General features: G+C 42.6%; 1 long non-coding RNA gene across 2 annotated transcripts in view; it reads right to left on the reverse strand.

The window, feature by feature from the left end:
* Positions 1 to 1,198: 1,198 nt before the first annotated feature.
* The window catches only part of LOC309847958, a 39,067-nt gene continuing 23,292 nt past the window's right edge, over positions 1,199 to 16,973 (reverse strand). Inside the window, exons 2-5 of one of the 2 annotated variants that reach the window (XR_014302745.1) lie at positions 7,392 to 7,952; positions 4,245 to 4,738; positions 4,050 to 4,082; positions 1,199 to 1,672 (exon numbers count right to left, since the gene is read on the reverse strand). This is a non-coding gene — a long non-coding RNA (uncharacterized lncRNA). Of the gene's footprint in view, positions 1,678 to 4,049; positions 4,083 to 4,244; positions 4,739 to 7,391; positions 7,953 to 16,973 lie in introns of both variants that reach the window. The other variant, XR_014302744.1, reaches the window with a different exon arrangement.

Here is a 16,973-nt window from a genome sequence, read left to right on the forward strand (position 1 = left end):
GACTCCTCCAAAGTCTGGAAATATGAGTCTTCCTCCGATCCCTGCACAAAACCAGAGAGTGCTTTTTTCCCCTCACATGGCACACCCAGTTTAAAGCAGTCCTGAGACAGCAAAGATATCTGCATTTATAGTGTAGTTCATTGTAGCAGCAGCTATAACAGCAAAAAAAAGGGGGGGGGGATGCATAGTACAAGAAAACAAGCATCAGTAGAAAAACGGTGAAATCAATTGTGACGCATAGATCCAATGGGATACTATGTAGCCATTTGGGGTTTAGAAAATGAAAAGAAAATTGGAGGTGTCTGTGTGTGTGTGTGTGTGTGTGTGTGTGTCTTACAAATGCAGAGGAAATGAGACAAAGAGATTTCTAGAACCACAGGAAATGAAACAATATAGGAAAGAATTGGAAGAGACACGCACCACGCATAACAAGGGCGACTTCTGATAGAGAATCAGATCAGAAGAACGAACAAGGCGTATTTTTAAACTCTTATTTATAGAACTCAATATTTATGTAATTATGTACTTATATTTTTAAAATATGTAGACTTTTTGTTACCATAGTCCTAAGCTCACTCTGGGCAGGAACCTGAAATCCCAGCATCCTAAGAGTTCTTAGGGTGGAACCTGAAGACCCGTGGACACAGCAGGGGATCCCTGTAAAGAGTCAGCCAGCCCTGGAGAAGGCAGTACAAGAATCTGTGGGCACACCTAATCTCCCAGGGTCTCCAAAAGAAGAATCCACCTGATACAATTCCTGGAGTTTACCACCACGTTGGGCCAAAATGCCTCCCCTGTGAACATCAAAATGGAGAGCCGGAATCAAAGTTTGTATCTCTCTCCTTCCCAAGAACATACCATATGGAAGAGTTAGAGAAACTGGTGTGAAATGCACCTTGGAAAATTTCATCGCTTATTTAAATTAGAATTATGGATTTCGAGGGGTAAATAAAAATCCTCTGCAAAATAGTGAGAACAACTAGACGTACTGCTTTTAATAACTTTTTGCACTGCTTGCCCCCACAATCCTTCAGGACGATTGAAAAGTAGTATGTTCCAGGGGCGCCTGGGTGGCTCAGTGGGTTAAGCCGCTGCCTTCGGCTCAGGTCATGATCTCAGGGTCCTGGGATCGAGCCCCACATCAGCCTCTCTGCTCAGCAGGGAGCCTGCTTCCCTCTCTCTCTCTTTCTCTGCCTGCCTCTCTGCCTACTTGTGATCTCTGCCAAATAAATAAATAAAATCTTAAAAAAAAAAAAAAAAGAAAAGTAGTATGTTCCATGTAGCAGTCTGCAATGGGAAATGGCATCTTTAATCTTTCATGAAGAACCTACTTGGAAACAAGGGGAGTTGATAGTCTGTCTTTAATATAAATTGTTGTTGCTGTTGCTTTTTCTGTTTCAATTTTTCTATTTCTCAGTCCTCAGGAACATCCACCTCTTTTCATAAGGTAACTTTGATGCGATTTCTACATTCATTTTTGTCTCCACACAATACTTCATGTATTCATTCAACGACCTTTTGAGCATTTACCTCCTATAATGCAGGAACTCTGACGTAAAGCATGAAGACTCTTCGTAAAGCGGAAAGTGCTGTGAGTGCTGTTCAGGTATCCGTGGCTGTTTCTGTCTGAGCGGCCATTTCCCATCCTGGGCTTCTGTACTACAGTTACTGGCTACTCTTGAGGGGAAAAAAAAAAAAAAGAGAAAGAATCAGAGATGTTTCAAGGGAGTGATAGATAAATTTCAGCCACTTCCATCTTTTTTCAAGATTATCACAGAACATGAAACCCACAGCAAAGGCAAAAGGACTCATCAGGGTGTTGAAAAGGAGTGGGGAATGTTGGTTAGGCAGCACCACCTAATGGCTGCTGGACAGAACCTGTATCCTCTACCTTGAGAACCAGCATCGCTTTTTTCTCGGTAGATTTCAGATATAGGCAGCACAGACGCTAGTATTCAGGCCAGTAGCAAAAGAGCCCTGCTACCTAGACCTCCTGAGGGTCGAAATATAAGACACTGTCGTGCCTGTTTAGATTCGATGGTGGCCTCTCAGTCTCCCCAAAGCCCATCAATTCAGGACACCACAACTCATAAGAATTTGTGTTCTGTTTCCAGGTACTGCTTTATATTCCTGCTCCAGCCAATGAAAGGGAAGTAGGAACTTCCTAGAAGAAACCCTGCTATAACTTAGCACACGTCTGAAAAAGAATGTCAGGGGAAATGCAGGCTGAGATTCTCTTTCCAAAGATTATCATCAAAGAACATAATGATTGAGATGAGGGATAATGTCCCTTCCTTCTCATTATTCAACATAGATCTAGAAGAAATCCTTCTGCTCTTTCTGCTCTAACCCTAACCTATTATCATCCGCAAACTGTGATGTATATTTACACACCAGAAAGTACAAAAGGATGTTGTTGATTGGGTTCATCTAGAGAAACTGCCAATTTCATTATTTTCACTTTTTTGGGGGGCGGGAGGAATAAAGACTGGCAACATCTGATGTATGCAGTGATCTTTCCACGTCTCCCATCCTCTCTCACTGCTGCTGAACCTGGTCTTTTGTCTTCAAGGCTTTTAATTCCTTAATCTCTACCTCCTCACTCAATCCCCTGCTATTCTTGCTCCATTTTCCCAGATATGCTTTCAAAATGCTGGTTTTCTGGAACCCACTCATCCACATCCACACCCTCCTCTGCAATTTTTAGTCTCACATTATTCCACTCAGCCATTTTGCTTGGAGTTGCCATTTTGAACCACAGACCATTGTTGCAGGACTGGACAGGGCTTGGAGATCCACATAATGGAGCAGATTGGATCTGCCCCTTGTCCTTGCCATCTAATTCCACCTCACGGGGTCCATTGAGCAATCTCTGTCTGAGCAAAGACTGTCTACTGATCCCTTTTAACTCTTCACAGCTCTTCAGATTCTTTTCCACCTTCTCAAGCCCCGACTAAACCACAACCAGATTACCTTGTTACCTACTTCACTGAGGTAACAGATAACTTCAATTTGATCCCCCTCAATTATCATCCCTTAAGCCTCAGATTTCTCTACTTCTCATTGTATTCCCCTTTGGTCCTCATTCAACCAGAAGTATGCTCAAAAGCTAGTGTTTTTCTTCAGGGTTTTATCTGCCTCCATCTCTCCTCAGGTCCTAAGGATCTTTGTGGATCAATGTCTTTCTCGGGTCTTTTCCTCAACCTGGCAGTCACAGCCAGCCACCTTCAAGCTGCAGCCATCACCTTCAGTCTTACCTAAACCAATCTCTTTGATCATACTTGACCTCTACATACTCTGCCTGGGCCTTCAAGGATTATTCTCTGCTCTGAAACAAACCTTGTTCTCTTCGGCCCCTGTGCTTTTGTCCAAGTCATTCTCTCCTCCTCAAATGCCCTTCCCCTGGTCTATACCTGTTGTGGTTCTACACCTCTCCTAAGGCCTGAGTCAAGGCCCTTCATCCCCCAGATGACTGCCCAGTTGGGAACATTCTCTCTTTCCTTTGTTTCTCCAAATGAAATCCATTCATACTTTTATTATAACACATTTCAGACTTTCTCTCTCTCTCTCCCTCTCTCTCTCATGTTAGAATCCCCCCTGTCTGTCTGCCCTGTGGGAGCTGAGCCTTGGGAGATCTCAATCTCCACGAAACTCATCTCTGTAATCTCCACATTATTCAGCCACTGCAGTAATGGCTGGTTGGCTTGGGAGTAAATTATTTTGTCTATAAATAACATGAGCATAGCATGGTGCTAATGAGGAGTGACTGAGGTTAAAACTGATTTTTAAAGGAGGAAGAAAAGATGCCATTAAACTTTGCATGAAGAGAAGCTCATCCCCCAATCATGGACTGTGTCTCCAACCAGTCCTCCAGCAAATATATCGTCTTCCAGGAAACCCCTGTAATTTCTCCCCAAATGGGAGAAACCTTATTCACAGGCAGAGTGGTGAGAGAGTTTCACTCACTCAAGCTTCATTCATCATCACTACTATAAATACAGCTCAACGGCATGTCCTGCTGACAGTAGGTCAGTAACATCAACACTCACATGAAGGACGACTCCAGCAAAGGACAGATTAGGCTGGAAAAAAAAAAAAATACAAGAACAAACTTTCACTCATCTGATGCCACTTTCTGAACTATCCCAGAACCCAGCCTCTTCATGGCTTAGAAGGCCTTGGGATGAGGGTGGGAAAATGGGAACTGCAACTTCCAGGGGATTGAAATGAAAGGGAGGACTCACCAGCACCTGCTGGTCCCCAGCCAGTGCCTTTCCATGTTCTGCGACCTGATCTCTGCTTCCTGGATGTTGGCGAGACCCCTTCATCCTCTTGACATAATCTGCAGCTTCTCCCTCCCATCCTTGGCCACACACGGGTGGTCGGCCTGCTCTTTCTCAGCCATCTCCGTGCTTCACTTAGTTAGGACTGTCAGAACCCAGAGCCACAGTGCCTCAAAACAATAGAAAATTATTTTCTCACAGTCTGGAGGTGAGTAAGTCCAAGCTCAAGATGTCAGCAGGGATTTTTCTTCTGAGATCTCTCTTCTTGGCTTGACGATGACCAAACTACTTTTCTTTGTCTTCATGTCATCTTCTCCTTGTACTTGTCTGTACTTCTCTCTCTTCTTCTTGTAAAAAGCAGCAGTCCTATTCAATGAAGCTCACTTGAATGTCCTCATTTTCCTTCATTACCTCTTCAGAGATCCTATCTCCAAGTACGATGACATTGTTCAGTCCTGGGGGTGAGGACCTCAACATATGAATTGGTGGGTGGGCACAGCTCAGCCCATAACACTCCATGAGCTATTGTGTCCCCCTCTACTCTCTGAATCTGGCTAGTAAGCACACTCTGATGGATTAAAAGAACTAATGACCCTGATCTCAAATCCCTGAATTCTCAAAACCTTATCTGACTACTGGTGAAAAGAAAGGAGAGAAGAAAAACCTGCAGAAAAGACGACCAGGACAGTATGTGTTTGCCTAATATGTTCCCTCTGTGTCAATCTCTCTACATAACCAACCAGGGCTGGCTATTCACAGGATATGGGAACGTCTGGAAATGTGGGGCCATCCCTCTACAAAAGAAACAGGACAAGAATGAACCGTAACAACCAGATAGCCTGGCATACTCATAAATGAACCATAAACAAACCATAATAACCAGACACCCTGACATCAACATCCAGTTAGCTCATTCCTCAGGTTCCCCATCACCAGGACGGCCTGGGTCCTTTCTGAGACTCTACACAATCCAACTTAATCCTTAATATAAACTCACCACTGAATCTCCTAATGCTAACATCAACTCCCTTTTATAGCAGGTTTCCCGCACACCGATCTCCAGTCTTCCCCCGCATTAATAATTTTACTGCACACCGATGCTAGAGTTAAAAGGATTTATTTAAAAAACAATTTTCTTTAATCAAGATTTTGATCAAACTTTTTGCACAAACCACTTCTTTAGAGAATAATTCAAAGGACAGCAAAAACTGGTGGATATTGGGTTTTTTTAAAAAAAGAAACTTCTAGAGAATGTCCCAGGATCAATCCACATTTAGCCCGATTTCCTCCAAGTTCTCCATGTAAAATATTATACAATGAGAATTTATACTCTGACTGATAACCCTGAGGCACTGTAAAATTCTTAATCATCAAAAATGCAATTATGCTCGCCATACTGTAATTACTAAGGAAAGAAAGTGCACTCATATATTTTACAAAGATTTTCTAAAGAGAGGAAATGGTAGGTTATGTGTGTTGGAGGGGAGAGTTTCTAATTAACTTTCAATTAATCAGAAATTCAAGTAACCAGAAAACCCCATTTCTTAAACATTCCATGAGCACTTGCCATGTGCCAAACATTGAATTACTTTACTTAAGAGAAGTGCGAGAAAAGCCATTTCTTCATTGATAGATGGAACACCTTCCTGGAAATACAATTTAACAAAGGACCCCACTCTGGATTTGCAAATCAAGAGAGGTTGTATGTAAATACACAAAGCTCTGAACTTTTGAGACATTTGAGACATCTCAATATAAAGGAGAGGGCAAAAATCACTTTCAAATGTGATCTCATAAGACTATGATCTGTTTCTCTGCCATAGGAATATTGACATTGACACAGAGTTTCGGTAGAGACAGACCTTTTATGGTGCAAGTAGCCAAAAACTCAACTCAGATTGATTTAATAAAGGAAATTGGATGAGTTGTAGCCGAATGAGCCAGAGGAAACTGTGGTAAAGTTGGATCCAGAGGCTGGAAAGATATGGCCAAGAGCCCAGTTGTCTCCCCGAGGCTGACTTCCTCCTAAAGTTATCAAATTCCAGACCTCACATCTTCACTCATCACCAGGAGGAAGAAATGTCTTTTTCTGTAGTATTTGGGAAGGACTGTTGCATTTTTCTTTCCCAGACACCCCAGCAAATGTCTCCTCAGGTTTCTTTGGTCCAGATTGGTTTAGAGGTCCCTCACAGAACCAATTACAGCAGCCAAAGGAGGTGGGGTAGTCTGATGCCATAGTCCATCAGGGGGAGGTTTAATCCTACCCAATCTCACATGGCTGAGAATGAAAGAAAGTGGTTTCCCAGAGGAACTCCAGGGCACTCTTAAGAAGGAGAAAGGGAGACTGGTGGCTAAAACATAAATAAATGAATGTCTAACTACACCCCAAGTACAAAGCAAACTGGGGAATTTGCTTCCACTTTCTAGTCTTGGCACCAAGTCAATAGTAATTTTCCTATCAGTAGTCTTTTAACATGTTTATTTCAAGGAAATTTCATGGAAGGGTAGACATAGCAAGTTAAAACTGCCCCCAATCCTCTAGGATTTGGGTAGTCTGGGTCAAAACATCAGACATCCTAAGGTGTCTTGGGGGACTCTGTCAGTTAAGTGACAAACCCTTGATTTTGGCTCAGGTTATGATCTCACAGTTCTGTGATTGATCTGTGTTGGGCTCCGCACTCAGTACAGAGACAGTTGAGGATTCCCTCCTTACCTCTCCCTCTGCGCCTCCCCTCACTCTAGCACTGTGTGTGTGCTTTTTCATCCCAGTAGGAGCTGACATTGTGTGTGTGTGTGTGTGTGTGTGTGTGTGTGTGTGTGTATCTCAAGTAAATAAATAAATCTTTAAAAAAAAAAAAATCAGACATCCTGAAAGTAAGTCTCAATTGGCCCTTTGCAAAAAGAGGAACCAGGATTCAGTGGCTGGAACATAAAGACCAAAACTTTTTCATCCCAGTAGGAGCTGACATTGGGTGTGAGCTTACTGTGAGCCTGGCTCTGTTCTAAGCCCATCACATGCACTGAATCCTTGAGTCCTCACAACTACAGGAAGGTGAGCTTGGGGCTACCTATCAGGAGACTGAGGCAGAGAGAAACAAGGTAACTTACCCAAGATGGCATGCCAGGAGATGGAAAGGCCATGATTTGAAGTAAGGCCATACAGCTAGAGGCAAAAGAAGTCATGCATTACTTGAGGGGCTAAGGCTTCATCCTGGAATATGGCTTTCCTGCTGGTGACAAGGGACACTTGCAGGTTTGATGAAATCTGCTCCAATCCAGCTTCCGGGGAATGCATTCCAAGTTCCCCGAGTGAGAGCCTGATAAAATCCAGAAAACCCAGGCTCAGCCTTGTGAGAGCCTTGGGAGCACCTCCTTGAGATAGGACTGATGGATGGACAAAGCAACAAGGGGAGTGGCACTCCACTGTGGGCAGCAGCGACGTCCCTTTCCCGAGTAAGGAACTAGGGTAGAGTGCCACGTGCAAAGAAGTCAGAATGGCCTCCAAGGAGAAGGGTCTGCACAGCCGGAAGCTGCCAGGAGTAAGGCAGCAAATTTGGGAACTTTGGGTCCCAAGGGTCTGCTGGGTGGAGGACCTGGAGCCAAAGGCGATGACTGCCGCCTTATGATCGCTGACTGAGCTCTGGCATTTGTCCCTGGAGCCAGTGTGACCTGGGAAAGTAAAGGTTACGTGTTAGAGGACATGATTAAAGGAAAAGTGTTACATTAGCAGATGCTGAGAGCCCCGGTAATTACAGTGATTTCATTTCTTGACTATTCTTTTCTGCTTTTGCCCAACGTTGAAAGGCAGGGATAGGATTCTCGAATACCAATTGTTACAACACACAGCATCCCATGAGACTAATTCTCCGGACCCACGGCAAATGCAGCAGATACAAAAACGAGGGAGGCTTCAGTCCAAATCGAGTGTAGGTTCTGACATGTAGGGAGGGTGTAGCTGCCAATGAAAATCTTGTCGCTGAAAGGAAGAGCTAACACAGCAGGGGGCAGACGGCTGGGAAACCACAGGGGGGCAGAGGGATCTGAAGCAGCAGCCCATGCAGCTAAAGACCAAATGTTAAAACAAAGAGTGTCAGAGGCGCAGAAACACTCCTGCTGCTGGCTTCCCCGCACACTGTCTTCTGCAATCTTAAACGGTTAAAAGAAAGGTCGAGCAAAGGGCCCAGGTACTTCGGCCGCGTTGGTGCAGCTCACGTCCACCCAGCCCAAGGGATCGGTGGCTGCAGTGCGCCACCTAATGGTGACACCAGATGCTTCTCATTTAAGCGTGGGATCCCACTTTTCAAAAATCCGAACTTTCCCGTCTCCCTCTAATCTAAATAAAATGATCAGAGCATTGCTCTGCTACAGCTCCAAACAGTAGACTGGCTTTAAGTTTAAGTTTTTATGGCTCTAATGAAGATGTTGAGTACACTTTAAATAATAAGATTCGGATTAAGTATCCATTAGATGTGATGACAGCTCAGAAACATGTACGCACATGGTTATGCGTGATGAACCCAAAAACCAAAAAAGGGCTGGGCTCACCTTACTGCATTTCTCCACATCCCAGGGTTTTAGGCTACATTTCCCCCCACATCTTTATTTTCTCCATCAATCCTGTATTTTCACTAAGCAGCAGTCGTATACAACGTTTTTAAAACTGAACTTGTTAAAGCTAAGAGTCCTTCCCCAAGAAACACAATTTCTGCATCATGATTTTCAATGGCTAGTTATTTCTTCTTTACATTTTATGCACACGTCTGACCAGGATCCATTTCTTTGAGGACTGTGTCAGTGACCACGCTGTCCCCACTCCGCTCCTCTATCATGGGGCAACATAGAGGGATTTACATCACATTGATCACCAGGGTAAAATCACCAGGAAAGAAAAGGGCTAAGAACCCAATGCTAAATATGGGAGGGTCTGCCTGAAGCTTGAATCAGGTAAGCGCAGCACTAATGGGATGGAAAAAGCGGGACCGCCAGTGGTCTGTGGGTCTGCAGCTCCCCCACTTGGCAGGTGTTGAAAGTAAATGATTTCTGAATCAGCCACCTGAGTTGTTTTGGTTTTTTCCACACGTTCATTAGCGGTGTGAGTGTGTGTGTGTGTGTGTGTGTGTGTGTGTGTGTGTAAAAATTTAAGAAATGGAGTATGAATCAAGAGGTGGTGCCCAGTTTTTGGCAAAGGAGACACCATACAAAACCACGAAAGGAGACGATTATTTTTCCCTCCGTTTTAGGATTTTTTGTACAATTGCTTTAACAGCACCTGTAAGGACATGCAGTTTGGTGCCTCAGAGTAGGGCGGTGAGAGTGACACTAAAAGCAACCAAGTCAGTGGTAGGCTGGGTTTTTATCCTTGCAATTTCACCCACCTCTTGCCACACGGGGGGCAGGCGAAATGCTCAAACCACTGCCAGTCGTTTTGTAGATTCTGGGTGTCTTGTAAGCTAAGCAAATCATCCAACACGTGCAAGATTTACAATGACATCACCCAACAGTCTCGTTAATAAATGTGTATGCAATATCCCTAGAGGCGAAAGAAATGATATTTAAGAGAAACAATGCCTTGGTTGAAAAAAAAAAAATGATGAATCCAATAAATATGGGAACTAAGGCCAGTAGGGGGCGGGGCAGAGTGTGGGGAGAGGGGAGGTGAATGCTGTGGGACTTCTGCGTTTGGCCAGGTGCATAAACTGAACTTGTTCTCCAACTTCCAGAAACAGTGCTAGGCTGCAGGGGTCTGTGCTGAACCCTTTGATGAGGAGGCTCAGCAAATGGCCAGCTGCCACCACTGGGTCCTTCTCCAAGCGACAGTTTCTTTTCCTGCCCTTCCAGAGGTGAAAAGTAGGCTGTTGGAGCCAATGTTCTTCCATGAGCTCAAGAAGACTTTGTCCATGGCACTGGACTTCATGGAGATTAGGCGGCAGTCTGGACTTTGTTGGGATTTTATCTGACGAAGCAATTTTTGAGAATTTTAAACATTGTCAATTGCTTCAAAGGTTGCTTTTAAGGTCTCTTTTGGAAATATTTGCCTTTTCAACCCTTAATTGCTTTTCCTTCAATTTCAGAACTTTTCAGTACTTGGTAAACTCATTATTATTTTATCTTTGTAGTCAGTAAAAGGCTTCTTTTAACAGAAGCGAGCTAATGACAACTCAAGGGGGATCATCTAGTGGAAACTCTGAGCCCCCGACAAGAAGGTTATCAGTCTGGGGGAACTGTGGTGCCCCTCCCAAAGTCTCCTACACATTTCCAACAGGGACACTCACACCTTCTTCCTGATATAAAAGATCGTGTTGCCCTTTGATTGCAGATCCTAGGTCTTTGAATTTTTTAATATGTAAATTTTAAAATCTGTAGTCCCCAGTACACAGAGAGGTACTGTCATTCATTCACCTCCCAACCCTTCTCCTGTTGAACCCGCACTCACCCACTCTCCTCTTCCCCAGGGGAAGATGCTCACTGAGCTTAAACAAGGGGTTCTCAACCTTGCTGCACATTAAGGTCCCCTGAGAGCTTCCAAACTATTGATGCTTGCTCTTATCTCAAGAAATTCTGATCCTAATTGTCAAGGGAGGGGTCCAAACATCAATGCTTTTCTTAATCTTCCCAGATATAGCTATTCTGTAGCCAAGGTTGAGACATCTAATTTTAAATGATTGGGTCTAATTCACATACGTACTTGATGTCTTTAGAGCCTAACCTGAGGGTTCAATAAGGTGTTATTAATGGTGCAATACGAGAGGGACCTGTTCCTCGATTGAAACGGTACCTCGAGTGAATCTCTGAGTGGCCACCAGCCTTGGCCAAGTCTTACACGTGGCTGGCAGACGAGGGAACGTCTCTTCAAACATTAGAGCCTTCATTATGCTTTCCTGCTTCCATAATCATTTTGTAACATTTTGCTCTATTTTCCATTAAGACAAAACTTTAAAAGTGCTTTTGAACTGTTTGATATACCCATGCTCCTCTCTCTCCTGCGAGCAGAGGAACAGCTAGCCGGTGTCGCAATCATTCTCAAAGGATTTTTAGGATGACAACTGCAGCTTCTTCTGACATAATAAAAAAAATAAAAACCTTAATGTGTTAATAATACGAAGTCAAGTCCCTTGAGACACCTAATAATAGGAAATTGGCCCCACAACTAAGAAGATCAGCTTTCCCTGCTGCTCAAATTTATTTTTGAAGGAAGGAATGCCTTGAGAAGCAGGAGCCAATGCAAGAGAGTCTCCGGGCTTTTGCATGCCTTCTGGAGACAAACAAGCCAGACAAGGCTTCAGATTCAGGGGCTGAACTTTTATATCAAAGGTGAGTTTCCTTTCCTCTGCTGTAGAATGGGGAAAATAAAATCGACTTACTGCCCTTACAGGGTAGTTGTGGGAACCAAACTCAGCGAATGGTGTCAGAGGGTGTTCTAATCAGAGAGTTCCAGAGAGATTTCTATCTCCTAACTTATCGACACTTATTGCGCACCCTACTGTGTGGCAGATTCTGTTTAAATCCGAACATTGGTTACAAAATAATTTATGATACCAAAAATATGGGAACAGTCAAGAGGGCAAACAATATAGGGATAATCATGTAAGTTTATAAAATTTATTTAATTTATAATTTATCATTGTCCTATTATTCTATAATCATTTTATTGTAATTTGTAATTATTCTATAATTCAATTATAGAATATTATACAGTAATGAGAAATCGTGTTTTCCAGAATGTTAAAGACATGTAGAAATGGTTATGAGAGAACATAAAAAATCAACATGCTAAATGAAAATATATGAGCAATCTCAGTTTTGGCATACATAGCAATTTTAGCATACATAGGAATTTTATTGTCAAGGGTAAGGTCCAAACATCAGTATTTTTTAAATCTTCCCAGGTACATCTATTGTGTAGCCAAGGTTAAGATACCTAATTTTAAATGATTGGGTCTAATTCTCATACTCAACTCTCATAATTCTCTTTCAAGTGTGTATACACACTAAAAATGTTTTTTAAATTACTTTACTCTGGGTGGTAGGATTATCTTTTTATTCTCTTATATTTTCTGCATTTTCCAATTTTTCTGTGCTAAATGTCCATTGCCATTGTAGTCCCCAAATGAACAATAACTTATTTTTTCTAAAATAAAATAAAACCATAATGAGTGTTCAACAATGAACCAAATTACATTCTTATTAAACATTAGGATGAAGCTTCATTAATGCTCTCATTTGGTATTTTCCCACATTACAGTGTTTCCAAATTATATTCACTCAGAAAAAGTTTAAAGAGATTCTCTTGTATTTAAATGACGTCTTTATAAAATTAGCCATTTCTTTGTGTGTATTTAAGCTCTTAGAACCACCTTTCAAGTTGAAGTACAGTCATTCCAACTGAGGTCCTCTGGTTGCTATGACAATTTATTTCTTATCTCTGCTACCCTGTGATCCCATCACTTTAGCATTTGCAGCATCTTACTTGAATTGTTTGTGTAGTGATGCAGAGAAGCTTTGAACATTCTTGCCTTTATATAATATTCTTTAGTAAAGAACTAGTCTTTTGGTATGTGCCATTTGAAGAAAGTTCAGAGGGGAGAAAATAAATAATTCATAAGAAATAACAAGAGAACCATCACGCCTAGGTAGTTTTGAGCATAGACACATATGCCACAGCTGAGTTGTAAATAAGATTGGAGTAGTGTAGTTGGTCTGTATTGCAGTTAAGAAGCAAACCTGGGTCTATCTTTTGAAATATACAGAAAAGTAATGCTGCCATCCCATCATTCATGTATTCGTTCTTCCGTGAAATATTTAAAGGGCACCTCTTCTGCACCAGTCCTGTGCTATGTGTATAATGAGGGATAAAAGGACAGTGGTCCCCGCCTTGGAGAAGCTGACCTTTGGGGCAGGTGCGGGTACAGGGTGTTGTCATTGGCAAATGGCTGCCCAATGAGAGACGACACTTCACAGCCACTCCTTGGATCCAAGGGTGGCCACCCGGGATACACATCATTGAATGAGAAGGGATGGAATATGTGTCATTTTTCAGATGATGTTTTTAAGAAATTGCTGAGCCTTCTCCATGACTGCATCTTCTGCATGTCAGAAGCTAAAGAATCGAGGCCCCAGATGATGGCAGAGCCCCACCACATGGAAGGACGATGGGTCTTGTGCTGCGCTGGTTTTTAAATAGGTGCATGAATTCTTCGATACTCCTCCCTTGAAAGTTGATGCTTCATTTCCTCCGCTTGGATGTGAGTCGGACTTGGTGACTCACTTCTATCTAACACATAGAATGCAGAAATAATGACAGAGTGCGATTTCTGAGTATAAGTCATAAAAGACAGATCCCACCTTGCCCCTTCGTGGATGTCTTGCTCTGGGGAAAGCCAGCTGCTCTGCCACAAGGACACTCAATGGGCAGGTGGAGAGGTGCTGTGAGTGAGTTATCTTGGAAGTGGACCTGCCGGCCCCAGCCAACAGCGTTACTGCAACTTCATAAGAAACCCTGACATCAGAACCACCGAGCTCAAACTCTTTCAAATCCATGACTCACATAAATTATGACATAATCATTATTTTTTAAGCAAGTAAGTTTTGGGCTAATTTGTTACATAACAATATATAACTAATAAATAAAATACAAGGGTAAAACTAACAAAGTCCTTGAATCAACATGTGGAAAATAGCCTCCAACCATACAGTAATACCATGTTTGACTATCACATTAAACTATCAAAAGTTGTGGATTTTCTTTCTTAGAACCTTAGAAAGGTCTAGCTTAGAACAGCTAGACCTTGCTTAGAATAGCTAACCTTGCTAATTTAAGGAGGTTACATAGGTTCATAGCCAATCTCCCATGTGCCACAATGTTTAGCCCTTTGAGGTCTTCAGTATTTGTTGAAGGAATAAATGATTATATGAAAATACCTCACAACCCTTAAGAGAGGTACAAACTAAGCAAAAGAGAGTTTATCTTCATTTGTGAGAAGAGAACATTTTTCATGGAACTGGTGAGGTTTGAACAGTGCCTTGAAATCAAAGAATTTTGAGAGACAGACTTGGGGAAAAAGTATTCCAGCCAGGAGTAACAGCAGAAACACAGATACAGACATCAGAAAAAGTGAAAATAATTTGAGGGCTAATAGATTATCCAATTTGATTTGAGACGTTGAGTGATAAGGAAGATTGGGAGTCAAAATTACAAGAAAAACCTGGAATCAGACCCAGAAGATTGAGATAAAAAGAATTGGTTTTAATTTCAGGGCCATAGATAAAACTGGAATGAGTAGAATGATACCTGGCCTTGGTGTACAAGATCCTTAGGGTGGGAAGAGAATCATAGGAGACCACTGATGGAAGCTGTGACCAGTCCCAGGGGCCTTTCCACCCAGAATGGAATGACGGGATGGTTGTGAGAAGCCCAGGAACAGTGGAGCCCCCACCAGTGGCTTCCCAGTGCTGGCGATGGCTCTGTCTTGGCCAGTCCATACTATTCGTCTTTGTGAGGAAATCCTATAAGCACCAAAGAGATTTTCTTCTACGTAAAGTTAAACAATGAAGTGTCAAAAACGTTTACTTTGGTCTCATTAGCACCACGTTTTAAGCCACTGCACTAACTAGTCTTTAAGAAAGATCACACCTGCCTCTTATGTTGGTCTAACGAAAGCAAAGCCAAAGATTCATTGGTCAGGGCTGCTCATTGCTGAGCCTCCAAGCATCAGTCATTCTTTAGAAAAAGAGCCATGGGCTCCACAGAGGGTAAACTTGATAGGTAGAATACACTATATTGTGCCAAGAAATTCAAGTTTATGTTTGGCCGGGCTCACAGAGGCGATCTGTTCTCAAATAAGCAAGCTGTTGAGCCCTGTAGGACAATGGGAGAGCAGCAGACAAGACAGAGGGGAAAAGTCATCTCAGGGTTCGAGAAATTCTCTCTCACGCAGCTTCAAGCAAAGACCCTCCCGCAAATATGGCCACGTCCATCTCTGGCTTTCCTTCCCCTGTTCTGCTCTCACAGCTGTTGCCGTCACTTACTCTTTGATGGGTATTTGTGACCATTTCCTGTGCTGAAACTCTTCCTGAAGCTTCCGTCTTCCTAGAAGATGAACTCATTTCGCCCAGCGAAGCTCTCCCTCTCCTCCCTGTTTCCGTCAGAGAGAGTGACTCACGGTGCCACTTTCATCTCTCTTCGGGGGGCCGCCGCCACGGAGCCCGCACTTGGGGATCCTCCGTAATGCAAAGGAGGAGATGAGAAAGTTGCTGGTGTATTTCAGCTGGCTTCGTTAAAAACAACTCTAGGCACTACAAAGTGTGTGTTATTAATATGCATATGTGATATCTTTGAGGCAGAGCTGCCTTTAAGGTGTATTTTCAGCAGGACAACATTTTCCCACGTGAGGTGGGAACAACAGTGAATCATATGTGTGGGAGGGAAAAGCCTGTGGGCTATGTACAATACTTACTCCCTTTGTGTCTCGCTTCCCTCTCCCCCGCTCCCCCCCCCTCCCATTTTATTAATGGTTTCTGCAATTACTGGTAACAGTGCCTTGCCAGCAAAGAAAAATCGGGGACTCTCTGACAGATCGTTGGAAGGAGGGGCAGGAGAAAGGTCACATGTGAAAAGCGAGGAGGGGACTGTCGCGGCAAAATGGAGCTTCTGAAGCTGGGGTACTCAAGGACATGAGGAGGTCAACAATCCAGCTGGGGGAGTTGTCTCCGTGTTACAGCATCTGACACTTGATAAATAAAAAGAGAGAATTCAGAACAGGAGAGGTCCCCCTGAGAGCTCAGCCAGCACCACTGAAGACGCTGCTTCTCAAAGGATTCCAAGTGGACGGCCCCAAGAAACATGGTAGAGAGTATTTTCATAAACCCAGGATAGATTAAGAGGAACATGTGAAGTGGGATACAGTGGTTAAGATACCCAAGAAATGGATTTGGGATTTCTTTTTCCTTTTCTTACGTATTACGCAATGTACAAAAGAAGGATTTCGTATTACGGCCAGAAATGGAAGGAGTAGCTGCTGAAAGAAATGTCACATTAAATAAGTAAACAAATAGATACATAGTCCCTAAGAGAAGTATCAAGAAATGCTGTCACAACTTGGCTTTGGTTACTGTACTTGACAATGGAAATGTCAGCCCAGCTAAATACAACCAGGTTCTTATGCACATGGTATAGATTTCCAAAACTGCACACAAGTTAAAATAGGTTGGACTGATTTTACCTATCAGAGTAATTATGAAACATCTGAGCCCAAAAGATGATATTGAGAGTTAGGAGAAGGAGAATATTTCCACTTATTTGTACTTACTAGTTTGCAAACAGCATGTGTTTGGCGGATATTATATTTTTTATGTAAAAAAAAAAGTATTTAGAATGGGAAACGTGGGACTACGAAGGTATTTGTATTTGGAAAGGCAACTCTCCAGCGTATTTTTTGTATTCCACATTATACCTTATCCTTTATTAAATTTAAGTGAAATTACTAATAAGTGATCATCTTAACAGTTGGCATTTTTTAAAACTACGATGCTTAGAGTCTTTAGGATGTATGTGAATATACATACTAAAATGTTATGGACTCCATTTGGTTCTATTACAAAGTTTCACCAACTTAAGGAAAACATGTCTACCTCACTCACCTGAGGCAGGCACCCAGAAGTGAGCATCCGTAACACATACTCCGTGTCATGCCC

The sequence above is a fragment of the Mustela nivalis genome (genome assembly GCF_964662115.1).
Source record: "Mustela nivalis genome assembly, chromosome: 14".
In the NCBI taxonomy this organism is placed as follows: Eukaryota; Metazoa; Chordata; class Mammalia; order Carnivora; family Mustelidae; genus Mustela; species Mustela nivalis.